The sequence below is a fragment of the Eschscholzia californica genome, unplaced genomic scaffold (assembly GCF_041429995.1).
Source record: "Eschscholzia californica isolate CP2 unplaced genomic scaffold, dmEscCali1.0.p SCAF_2, whole genome shotgun sequence".
Classification (NCBI taxonomy): Eukaryota; Viridiplantae; Streptophyta; class Magnoliopsida; order Ranunculales; family Papaveraceae; genus Eschscholzia; species Eschscholzia californica.
In genome coordinates this window covers 49,846,716-49,860,720 of record NW_028238309.1, presented here as the reverse complement: position 1 = coordinate 49,860,720, position 14,005 = coordinate 49,846,716, and the positions used below count along the sequence as shown (strand labels likewise).

At 37.3% G+C, this 14,005-nt stretch overlaps 2 protein-coding genes across 2 annotated transcripts in view; one reads left to right on the top strand and one right to left on the bottom strand.

Moving 5' to 3' along the window:
- The window catches only part of LOC147558703 (uncharacterized), an 87,218-nt gene that overhangs the window by 28,279 nt on the left and 44,934 nt on the right, over nucleotides 1-14,005 (bottom strand). The gene's annotated exons all lie outside the window — the stretch shown is intronic.
- The window catches only part of LOC147558705 (uncharacterized), a 56,528-nt gene that overhangs the window by 38,207 nt on the left and 4,316 nt on the right, over nucleotides 1-14,005 (top strand). The window lies entirely within an intron of this gene.

The window sequence follows — 14,005 nt, the reverse complement described above, 5'->3', positions numbered from 1 at the left end:
TTGGTATTGAAGTGAAGCAAATGGAAAATGGCATATTTATTTCTCAAAGTGGATATGCTAAGGAAGTTCTTAAAAGGTTTAAAATGGAGTCATGTAATCCGGTAAACACCCCTCTTGAAAGTGGAGTGGAGTTGAGAAAATGCTCAAGAAGAAGTGATGTCGATCCTACGTATTTCAAAAGTTTGATTGGAAGTCTACGTTATCTTACATGTACAAGACCGGATATTCTTTATGGAGTTGGGCTAGTGAGTAGGTACATGGAGACACCGGATGAATCTCATCTTAATGTTGCAAAGAGGCTCATTCGATATATTAAAGGTACGATCAATGATGGTTTATTTTTCTCTTGTGAACAAGATTTTAAGCTTATCGGTTATTCCGATAGTGATTGGGGTAGAGACTTAGATGAAAGAAAGAGTACATCGGGGTTTGTATTTTTTATGGGTTACACGGCATTTACTTGGTCTTCTAAAAAACAACCCATTGTGACTTTATCTACTTGTGAGGCGGAATATGTAGCCGCTAGCTCTATGGTTTGTCATGCAATTTGGTTAAGAAATATGTTGAAGCATCTTCAATGCCCTCAAGTTGGTCCAACCGAAGTGTTCCTTGATAACAAATCGGCTATTGCTTTAGCCAAGAATCCCGTTTGTCATGAAAGAAGCAAGCACATTGATACACGCTACCATTTTATTCGTGAACATGTTAAGGAAGGTGATATTGAAGTGATGTATTGCAAGTCTCAAGATCAAATAGCGGATATATTTACGAAGCCCTTGAAGCATGATGTCTTTGGGAGATTGAAGTGGATGTTAGGTATGAGAAGCTATGGAAATTTGGTTTAAGGGGGGATGTTGAAAAGGGGGCTTTTAAACCAAATTTGGGTTTGGGCCCAATATAAAAGTGTTGGTTTGAGTAAATGGTTTACCAAACTAGAAGGGGTAAAAAAGTAAAAGCCTCATGAAATTAATTAAAAGGGTGTAGAGAGTTCTTTTCTTAGTCAAGTTCAAGAACAATCTAGAGAGAGAAAGTAAAAGGAGAATAGTATACAAGAAACTTGAAGAAGAAGACATAGATCTAGTATGAATATTGTGTTTAAGGTAAGAACTAACTTCAATATCTAGTTTAATATTGTGACAAAACTTTGTGTCTCTTGTTTTATGAGATTGTGTAGATCTAAAGAAGCTTTATTATATGAAAGTATGTTGATGTGAATCTTTTGAGTTTATTTGAGTGTATTGAAGTATTTATACCTCTAATCTCCAACAAAAACAAGGTTATTATTATTATTATTATCATCTTCTCTGCTTCCTCCCATTTCTGATAAACCAGCTGGGTAGTGATAAAACTATAGGAGTGGCTTAGAAATACTAATAAAATCCAGAGGAACATGATTCAGTTGACTTGAATACAGATTTGGAAAGTCCACATTTTTTTGAATAAATGATTCTTTTGTTCTGAATTTGTTGTTTATGTGGATAGTAGCGGTGGATGGGAGCAATTTGAATACGACACCGAGGAGAGAGAGAGAGACAGACAGAAGCTGATTCTAGACAGAGAAAGAAAGAGGTTGTTGATATCAGTAATAGGTCACTTGCCAGCTGCTACTAAGGGCATCTCCTTTTCATAAAAGGGCACCCATAAATTTAAGTTATTCGGCTTCGTATTCCTTAATAAATTATTTTATTTGCTTAAAAGAAAACATATATTCCTAACACAAGATTATTATTACAATATACGGATAAAAAGGGGGAGGAATCACATCCATGTTCTATTACTCTTTTGAATACCCGCCTATTTTGCTGATTTGTGTGCTTGAGTGTTGTCCTTGTGATGGATGTATGAAAAGGTGATTCTTATAAATTGCGGAATGAGTCTTCTGGTTTTTTTGATATAAGCTTATGACAAGATTGTCATTGGATCGTCGTTCTAGCGTTGCGAAGATCACTAATAAGGCCTTCATTGTCACTTTCTATATAGATAAATTTTAGATTATTTTCGATGGCCCATCTGATACCACATAATATTGTCTTGATTTCACTTTCTTCTGCATTTCTAGCCAACTTTAATAAATTCATCTTGATGATCATGGAGAATGGAACTAATTCCTGCCAGGTCGTCAATATTTTTAAAATATGCATCAACATTCAATTTAATATACAGGTAACAAGGTTCCATTTGCCTATATTTGATGATGTTTCAGAGTGAATATTGAACTCTTTGAAGGATGGGTAAGCCAAATTTGATTCACAACCTGCATGGGAAATCAACAGATAATTGAAAAAGTCGGTCACATTGGGCTCTCCGAATAACCCAAAGTATCTGGCATACACATTTACCATGTTAAAATTATTCTGTGCATCAATCATAGAGGTTGTCCAAACCTTTATAGATATAATATAATCTGATCGAATGTTAAAGTATAAACAGATAGTTCTCGCATACGAGCAATGTAAAAGAGTATGTTCTATCGTTTCTGTGTTATCACAGTAAGGCCAAATAAAGACATTACCAATATATTTACCAATTCGGTTTCTGATCGGGAGACAACCCGAACAACATTGCCATATAAATAATTGTATTTTCAGAATCGTTTTTATTTTCCAAATGAAATGACAATTTACCTCAACGTGATGAATATTATCACACTCTGCCAGTAATTACCTGTACATATACCAAATACAATAATTACTAGATTTGGTAAGGGACCAACGAGTGGTATTTTGTCATTCTTTCTAAAGTTCAATGGATCGAATGGCATTACAAACATTTGTATGCAAGGTATTAGTAATAATAGAGTCATTCCATTGGTTATTAGTAGGGGCGGAATCAGAAAATAGTGTGAGGGAGGGCAAAGATGATTAGGGATATCCAACAATCATTCCAGATATTAATTTGAGATTCCGAATTAATCTCCCGAATTAGCAGGGATTTAATTCTATCGTGATACTTACAAATGACTTTCCAAGTCCATGGGTGAGCTTGTTTGGCCAACCCAGGATTCTGGTTTTTGGGGAAGTATGTGGTTTTTAAGAGTTTATCCAAATTGCGTTTGGCTCAGTTTTGATACCGCATGCTAATTTTCCCAGGAAAGCGAATGAGTTTCTATACCAAGCCTGCCTTGTTTTCTAGGACGACATATGAAGGACCAATCCGTAGTGTAAATACCTTTGGTTTTACCCACTAGAAAGACTTTTAAGAAGTCTCAATGCTTTTGCATAAATTTTTCAGGATGCGGGAAACATTGCATTTGGTATTGGAAAACGACTATTACAATTGTCGAGATGAAAAGTTTATTATGCAAATTGGTTAGTTTGGCTTGAATTTGGTCAATGATGGAGTTAACAACTTTAGTTTTATTAGCCCATATAAACAGTGTTGGTTTCGGTGTACCGATTCAACGAGTTGACTCAGCGAGTCTATAACCGAATCACTGGTGAAACTGGTTACTACTTTGATTTTATTTGTAAATTAATCAAAAACACTTTCTTTCCAAATTAATGGAGAAAAACTAAGGAATAAAACAACTCAATATCTTTCGTATTTCTAACCGATAATGTCTGTTATCCAGAACAGATGATTCGTAGTCGAATCTCACTATCGATTTAAGATCGGAAAGAGGAATTGTATCCTTCTGTGTTTACTGATTTATTACTTTAAAAAATCAACACACTTCTGATTTGGAAAATCAGAATGTCTTTGATTAAGAAATCAGATAGACTAAAAAGAAAAAGAACATCGGAGGATTAGAAGAAGAATAATTTTTTAATCGAGGCGAGGTATTCCTCTTTCCTTAAGACAATTGACGCCCTGTATAGTACCAAACAGTTACCGGCGTTTGTCTCCCAGGATACAACGATTAACCTTTCGATTCAATGGTACTTCGAATCAGAAAGCAGTCGAACTTGAAAGTATACTAACCTCTGACTTATGCAAATGGACCAAACTTCTTGCTAATGAAACTCCTTGAAAACTCTGCTAAATCTTTCTCTTAGATACTCTAATATGATCTTCTCACAATGCTTGACACTCTGAAAAAAACGGATTGGAATTTGGAGTTGATTTGGGTCCTATAAATAGGTTTCGAATAGATGCATTCATAAGGGACACTTCTGTTGGGTTTTAGGGACGCATCTGTTGGAAAGTAAAGTGACGGGTCACTTCTTTAGCAACAGACGTGTCGGCTGGGATTTGGGCCGTCTGATCTGGACGTGTCCTCTTTGCGTAAATAGCCCCCAAACCAACTTTTCCTTATTGCCTTTTGGTCCCTAACTTAACCATTTTCCGTCCAAACTTCAGACTTGAATATCTCATTCATCCGGAATCGGATTTGAGTGATTCTTGAGTCTAAACTTAAGATCTCGACGAGACGAACGCAATGGTGTGCTTCGTTTTTGAGTTTGTTGACTTGAACCGATCCAAAATCGGCTCCGATTCCAACAATCCCCCACATGAATGAATATTCGAGATTTCCTATCATGCAGACTTACTAGACTGACACACTGACACTCACAGAGGTTAGAGGCGGAATTTCGCTGTATCGGGATAGATAGCTTGCGGCTTTGAATCTTCCGTAGTGAGTAGCCATCGGGTTAACAAAGACCTTAGTGAACTATGTCTTGAACTGGGTCTCATGAGTTGTAAACCAACGAGTAACTATCACACAGCTAGTTCCTTACTTTTAAAAGTTCTCGGTTGTGTTCATTTCGGCCCAGAACAACCTGGTTTTCATGTGTGCTCTAGAGAAGTCGGCCATTACGACCTTCTCATAGAACCGGCATCAGTTCGCACACATATAGGTTATCCGTAATAAGGTATTCTGCTATACCTCACGTTAGACTCAAGTTCTAAGTTTTCGGATTCATTAAAAGCTTAATGCTTAACTTCTCATTGCAGACAACACTGATGTCATCCTAGGAATGGGTAAGAGATAAATCTCTTTCAGTGTTCCGTTCGAGTCAGTATATAACTTCAGTTTTCCCGTTGAACCTACATCTTGGGATCTCCAGTCACATAGGTTGGGTTTCCGTTATGACTTTACTCATTTACTTTAGGCAAAAGTCCCATTCCCCTTGATGAAGCAATTACTAACTCTCTAGGTAACCCTTTTGTAAATGGATCCGCTAGGTTATCCTTAGATTTGACATAATCTATTGTTATGACTCCTTCTGAGAGTAATTGCTTTACGGTGTTATGTCGTCGACGAATGTGTCGTGACTTACCGTTATACATTTTACTATGTGCTCTTGCAATAGCTGCCTGATTATCGCAGTGTATTTTTATTGCAGGCACCGGCTTAGTCCATATAGGAATGTCCTCCAGGAAGTGTCGCAGCCACTCTGCCTCTTCTCCTGCTTTATCCAGAGCAATGAATTCGGAATCCATTGTCGATCGAGCTATGGATGTTTGCTTTGAGGATTTCCATGATATGGCCGCCCCACCCAGTGTGAATATGTATCCACTAGTTGACTTGGTATCATCAGTATCTGAGATCCAGTTGGCATCCGCATATCCCTCTAATACTTCTGGATATTTGGTATATAATAGCCCATACTCGTTAGTCTGTCTCAAATACCTGAGTACCCTTACTATCGTCGTCCAATGTTCTTTACTTGGATTGCTAGTAAACCTACTCAATTTGCTAACAGAATAGGCTATGTCTGGACGTGTACAATTCATCAAGTACATTAGACTTCCAATAATCTGTGAGTACATTAACTGGTTTACTCCTTGACCACGATTTTTCATCAAATGCACCGTTGGATCTATCGGCGTCCGAGCTAAACTCATATCATTCTTGCTGAATTTTCCTAGAATTTTCTCAACGTAGTGAGTCTGAGATAATTTTATCGCAGAAGAGCTTCTAGATATTTTTATTCCGAGAATGACTTCATCCCTACCTAAGTCTTTTATGTCGAAATTCTTCGACAACATTTGCTTAGTTGTTTTTATGACATCTATATTATCTCCCATAATAAGCATGTCATCTACGTACAGACATAGGATCACACATCCTTTAGCAGTGACCTTAGTGTAGACGCACTTGTCACACTCATTTATTTTGAACCCATTTGATAACATTGCTTGATCAAATTTCAAGTGCCACTGCTTAGGAGCCCGCTTTAAACCATAAAGCGACTTTACTAACTTACACACTTTCTTCTCTTGGCCGGGTACCACAAACCCTTCTGGTTGAGTCGTATAGATCTCTTCTTCCAGTTGTCCATTTAAGAAAGCTGTCTTTACATCCATCTGATGTATTTCTAGATTGTGGATAGATGCTATCGCGATTAGCAATCTTATTGACGTGATTCGAGTAACAGGAGAGTAAGTGTCGAAATAATCTAGACCTTCTCTCTGTCTGAATCCTTGAGCCACGAGTCTGGCTTTATACTTGTCGATTGATCCATCCGTCTTCAATTTCCTTTTGAAGATCCATTTGCAACCTAAAGGTTTGCAACCTATCGGGAGATCTACTAACTCCCAAGTATGGTTATTCATAATGGACTCAATCTCACTGTTCACTGCCTCTTTCCAAAAAGGAGCTTCTGGAGTTGACATAGCTTCTTTATATGTTAGAGGCTCACTTTCTAACATGTAGGTTAGAAAATCAGGACCAAAGGTTTTTTCTACCCTTGCCCTTTTACTCTTACGAGGCTCTTCCGACTTGTCCTCTACTAGATTTTTATCTCTTTCAGAGATTTCTGTATTTTCTTCGTTTCTAACTCTTTTCAGAGATTTTTCCTCTGATATAGATTTACATGGAAATATATTTTCAAAGAATTCGGCGTCCCGTGATTCTAAGATTGTATTCACATGTATATCTTCTATATCAGACTTGTGAACCAAGAATCTGTATGCACTACTGTTTTCTGCATATCCAACGAAAATACAGTCTATTGTCCTTGGTCCTATTTTGACCCGTTTAGGTAAAGGCACCAGGACTTTGGCTAGACACCCCCACACTTTAATGAATTTAAAGGATGGTTTTCTGCCGTTCCACAACTTATAAGGTATCTTACCTGTTTTCTTGTGAGGTAACTTATTTAATAAGTAGTTGGCCGACAATATTGCCCCCCCCCCCCACAAGTTCTGAGGTAATCCAGAACTGAGTAATAATGCATTCATCATCTCCTTCAGAGTTCGATTCTTTCCCTCTGCTACACCATTTTGTTGAGGTGTATAAGGAGCAGTAGTCTGATGAATGATGCCGCTTTCGGCACAAATTTCAGCGAACGGGGATTCATACTCTCCGCCTCTATCGCTTCTCAAAATCTTAATTTTTCGATTAAGTTGATTTTCAACTTCATTCTTATAGATTTTGAATTTCTCTACTGCTTCATCTTTACTTCTTTGCAAGTAAACGTGACAGTATCTTGTACTATCGTCTATGAAGGTGATAAAATACTTTTTACCTCCTCTAGTCTGAACCATTTTTAAATCACATATGTCACTGTGAATTAACTCTAATGGTTCTGTATTTCTATCCACAGAATGAAAAGGATTTGTCAATTTAGACTCTACACACGTTTGACATTTTTCCGAAGAATTAATATCAAACTTCGGTATTAAGTCCATGTGCATTAACTTTCTCAAAGAGTTATAATGAACATGACCTAGTCTCTCATGCCAAATATTACAAGAATCAACAACATAAGCTAATGCTTTTTCTTTATTAATAATATTTGGAGTTACAGTTGCAACATTCAATTTAAAGAGCCCCCCACATAAGTACCCTTTTCCCACATACATTCCGTTTTTGGATAAAACAAAACTATCAGAAACAAATACAAGTTTGAATCCGTTCTTGCTAAGGAGCGATCCAGACACAAGATTCTTTCGAATGTCTGGTGCATGTAGGACGTCATTTAGGGTTACTTCTTTTCCTGAAGTGAACTTTAGGATTACTTTCCCTTTACCCTGAACTTGACTTGTTGCGGCGTTTCCCATAAACAGTGTCTCGCCTTCTTCAAGTTTGGTATAAGTGGAGAACATGGCTCTATCTGCACAAACGTGTCTCGTGGCCCCAGTGTCGATCCACCATTCTTTCGGATTTCCAACTAGGTTAACTTCAGAAATAACCGCACACAGGTTCATATTCTGAAACTTTTCAGCCACGTCTTCGATTCCAGTAACCATTGCACACAGGTTCTGGACATTTTCATCTTCAACAAGAGAAGCCTGATGCTTAGCTTTCTTTCTCTTGTTGATCTTGTCATTTTTAGAACGACAATCTTTGGCACGATGCCCCTTCTTGCCACAGTTGAAGCAGTTGTCGTCGAAACTCTTCTTCGTCGGCTTTCCTGAGCCCACTTCACGGCCCGAGCGTTTCCGCTTTAGTTTTGGTTCCCCTTCGATGACGTTTACTTTTGGAGTACTTGAAGACTTCTCTGTCTTCTTCTCTGCAGTACGACTATCCTCTTCTATTCGAAGTTTGAGGATGAGTTCTTCAAGGCTCATATCTTTATTTTTATGACGAAGGTAATTCTTGAAGTCTTTCCAACCCGGAGGCAATTTTTCAATCATTGCTCGGACTTGAAAGGCTTCATTTGTTACCAATGATTCGGTCTTTAATTCCTGAAGAATTATTTGGAATTCTTGAACTTGGTTTATGACTGGTTTAGAGTCAACCATTTTAAAGTCCAGAAACCTTCCAACGATAAATTTCTTCACTCCTGCAGTTTCGGCTTTATATTTATTGTGTAATGTGTTTCACAATTCTTTTGCACTATCAATAACACAATACACATTATAAAGCCCATCATCCAACGAATTCAGAATGTAATTCTTACATAAAAAATTACTATGCTTCCAGGCCTCTACGGCCGAAGTATGTTGGATATCTCCGTCTTCTCGAAGGACTAGTTGGTCTTCAGTCAGATATTTTACTAACCCTAAAGTGGTTAGATAAAACATCATCTTCTGTGCCCATCGCTTAAACTCGATGCCCTTAAACTTCTCCGGTTTTTCGGCATGGACAGGACCAACACTTTTCGTTATGGCTTCACCAGTTGTTGCCATCTCTATTTCTGTCTGACGCAGAAAATTAGTTCAGTATACCGAAGTAATTCAATTGTCTTAAGATTGTTGGTTTCGGTGTACCGATTCAACGAGTTGACTCAGCGAGTCTATACCGAATCACTGGTGAAACTGGTTACTATTTGATTTTATTTGTAAATTAATCAAAAACACTTTCTTTCCAAATTAATGGAGAAAAACTAAGGAATAAAACAACTCAATATCTTTCGTATTTCTAACCGATAATGTCTGTTATCCAGAACAGATGATTCGTAGTCGAATCTCACTATCGATTTAAGATCGGAAAGAGGAATTGTATCCTTCTGTGTTTACTGATTTATTACTTTAAAAAATCAACACACTTCTGATTTGGAAAATCAGAATGTCTTTGATTAAGAAATCAGATAGACTAAAAAGAAAAAGAACATCGGAGGATTAGAAGAAGAATAATTTTTTAATCGAGGCGAGGTATTCCTCTTTCCTTAAGACAATTGACGCCCTGTATAGTACCAAACAGTTACCGGCGTTTGTCTCCCAGGATACAACGATTAACCTTTCGATTCAATGGTACTTCGAATCAGAAAGCAGTCGAACTTGAAAGTATACTAACCTCTGACTTATGCAAATGGACCAAACTTCTTGCTAATGAAACTCCTTGAAAACTCTGCTAAATCTTTCTCTTAGATACTCTAATATGATCTTCTAACAATGCTTGACACTCTGAAAAAAAACGGATTGGAATTTGGAGTTGATTTGGGTCCTATAAATAGGTTTCGAATAGATGCATTCATAAGGGACACTTCTGTTGGGTTTTAGGGACGCATCTGTTGGAAAGTAAAGTGACGGGTCACTTCTTTAGCAACAGACGTGTCGGCTGGGATTTGGGCCGTCTGATCTGGATGTGTCCTCTTTGCGTAAATAGCCCCCAAACCAACTTTTCCTTATTGCCTTTTGGTCCCTAACTTAACCATTTTCCGTCCAAACTTCAGACTTGAATATCTCATTCATCCGGAATCGGATTTGAGTGATTCTTGAGTCTAAACTTAAGATCTCGACGAGACGAACGCAATGGTGTGCTTCGTTTCTGAGTTTGACGACTTGAACCGATCCAAAATCAGCTCCGATTCCAACAAACAGTTGGGTGCTTATGTACTTCTCAAAGAGAGTAGCCTGTTTGACTTCAAGATTTTGAATCAGCATTCACTTGTTAAGAGTTTGTTTGAGATTGTGAATATGACCAAGAGAGTTTTGCCGAAATATGATGCAGTCGTCAACAAATGGTAGATGTTTGGTGACTAAACTTGTATTTGAAGTAGGAAATCCAGAAAAGAGAGTATATCATTAAAGGACTCAATCCGTCGACTAAGGCCATCCATTCCCAAAGTGAAGAAGAAAGAGGATAGGGCCATAGGGGGTTTCTTTGACGAATTCCTCTACTCGGGTTGAACTTTGGACCTGAGCGCCCATTAATTAGTACCCACATAGTGGAGGTAGAAATGAAAGATTCAATCATCATGTTCTTTTACCGGGCTTTCCAAATAACCCAAAGTATGGTGACATACAAATTTACCATGTTAAAATCGTTCTTATTATGTGCATCATTCATAGAGGTTGTCCAGACTGTTATAGATATAATATAATCCAATCGAATGTTAAAGTATAAACAGATAGTTCTCTCGCACATGAACAATGTAAAAGAGTATGTTTTATCGTTTCTGTGTTATCACAGTAAGGGCAAATGAAGACATTACCGATAGATTTACCAATTCAGTTTCTGACCGGAAAAGTCTCGAACAACATTTCCATATAAATAACTATATTTTTAAAATCGTTTTTATTTTTCAAATGAAATGACAATTTACCCCAGCTTGATGAATATTATCACACTCTACCATTAATTGCTGTGTACATACCAAATATATATAATTATTAGATTTGGTAAGGGACCAACAAGTGGTGTTTGTCATTCTTTCTGAAGTTCAATGGATCCAATGGTATTACAACCAATTGTATGAAAGGTGTTAGTAATAATAGTCATTCCATTGGTTGTTACTAATAAGCTTAGAAATCTAAAAGAGACTAGAATCATTGGGGTTATTTATTGAAGGTGTATGATTAGGGATATCCAACCGTCATTCCAGAGATTAATTTGGGATCCCGAGTGAATCTCCCGAATTAGCAAGCATTTAATTCTACCGTGATAGTTACAATTCCCAAATCAAAAAATGAAATGACCCCTCCCTCGAATCCTTTCGAGTTCTGAAACACGTTAAAATTCAATAAATATAAGATAAGTCTCGAAAATAAAAATAAAGAAAAAATTGGGGGAGTAATTTAATGTCAAACTTCTTGACTTGACTGAAAAAAATCAATGACTTTCCATGTCCATGAGTGAGCTTGTTTGGCCAATCCAGGATTCTGGTTTTGGGGAACTATGTGGCTTTTAAGATTTTAGTCCATATTGTGTTTGGCTCAGCTTTTGTACGCCACACTAATTTTCCTAGGAAAGCTTGATGGTGAAAGAATGAGTTCCTAATGCCCAACCCGTCTTGTTTTCTGGAAAGACATATGGACGACCAAGCCTTAGTGTAAGTACCTTTGGGTTTTACCCACTAGAAAGACTTTTATGAAGTCTCAATGCTTTTGCATACACTTCTCAGGATGCGCGAAGCATTGCATTTGGTATTGGGAAACTGCTATAATTGCCGAGATGAGACTTTTATTATGCAATTTGGTTAATTTGGCTTGAATTTGGTCAATGATGGAGTTAAAAACTTTAGTTTTGTTAGCCCATATAAACAGTTGGGCGCTTATGTACTTCTCAAAGAATGAAGCCTGCCTGACTTTGAGATTGTGAATAAGCATTCACTTGTTAAGAGCTTGTTGAGATTGTGAATATTATGAAGAGAGTTTTGCCAAAATATGATGCAGTCGTCAACAATTGGCATGACTATTTATTATTTTGCAAAGGGGTCGTGGACTAGTGTTGACCAGTTAAGTTCTAACACCGTTAAATTTAATACCATTAATCTAACCTTATACTTAAAAATATATTATTACATTTAAGAAATGTAGCGCCCCAAATCCCAAATCTCAAGCCGCCTTGAAATCGAAGATTTGAGACCTTCAAACTGGATCCACGAGCGACACCTACCATGAGTACACAATCAATACCTGAAAAACGAAATAGCTGGGTTAAAACCCAACTGCAGTAGATTTCCTCAAACCTAAGTCTCGGGTAGGCAAACTCAATCCCCAATCAAGGAAGTATTTTATTCATGTTCATTATTGGCGTTATCTGAAATTTAACGTGACAACTAACATAATACAACGAGATTTACTACACGCATGTAGAAATTAGTAATTTATGTTCTTGGTTATTAGGCTTTCAACGTCCTCGTATTCTAATCCAATAATAACTCTCGTGATAGTAATCTTTATCTTTTTCAATAGGTATAAAAAGATCACACTATTCACCAAGATAGACCTTTATAGAACCCTAACTTGACAATTAAGTCGACAAAACATTATGCCAAAAGACACAATCATCCAACTCTCGTCAAATGATATGACAAGTTGGTGTCCATGTTGTATGAGAGTGCGGTCCACAAGGTCATCCATTGTGTTAGCGCCGACCCCATACGCTTCATACCTCGATCACATCCGGTAGAGAGGGTCAAACCAACCACATAAACTCATACAACCCTCCATCAACTCCATCATCACACACATAATAGCATCATACAACATACATAAGTTGAATGAGAGTGTGGTCCACAAGGTCATCCATTGTGTTAGCGCCGACCCCATACGCTCCATACCTACATCACCTTCGGTAGAGAGGGTCGAACCAACCACATAAACTCATTCAATCCTCCATCACATCCATCGCATCACACACATAATAGCATCATACAATCATAATAGCATCACACCACAAATATTGGCTCTAATAAAGAATTACAAACAAGTTCACCAAACCATTCAAGCCAACAACACATAGCAAGTCAAAATGGATGATGCTCATGATAGATCCCCACATGCATCACAACCTCAAACAAACAAATAACAATAATAGTTAACAAATATAGACTCACCAATATAAGGTATCATATACCTAAGAAATATATTGCTTAAAGAATAGAAACCATGTGAATTATCTCAATCAATTCGCTCATTGGAGATTGTATCGACACCTAGTACAAAAACTATTGTAACTCCTCACTCGGAACTTCAATTAACTCATCGTTTGAACCACTAGAAAGTAGACAAACAGACCTTTCCAACCATATAAGATACACACCGAGATTCATTACCAATCAATACCAGATCTAATTTCAATCTACACCGAAATACAGTAGGGACTGCTGTGACACCTCGTACAAAAACTATTATAACTCCTCGCTCGGAACTCCAATTAACTATCCGTTTGAACCACTAGAAAGTAGACAAACAGACCTTTCCAACCACATAAGATACACACCGAGATTCGTTACCAATCAATACCAGATTTACTTTTAATCTATACAGAAATACAGTAGGGACTGCTCTGACACCTCGTACGAAAACTATTGTAACTCCTTGCTCGGAACTCCAATTAACTCACCGTTTGGACCAATAGAAAGTAGACAAACAGACCTTTCCAACCATATAAGATAGACACCTAGATTCGTTACCAATCAATCCAGATCTAATTTTGAAGTTAGATCAAAACATTGTCCTATATAGATATTTTATGGAATTCAAGATAGAACTAATATCTAAATCATTCAATCGTTCTTTATAGAACTTTATGTGATTAGCAATACTAAACCTATCATGGAATCAATTGAAAAAGCCTACAAAAGAATTAGGAGATAAGAAATCTACCTCTTTTGCCTTAGATGACATCAAGACCACAATCATGCCTCTTTCTCTCTCTAGAGAACTCCATCTCTACCTCTTTTCTTCTTTATCCATTCTTCATTCACTAAGAGTGGCTTGTTGA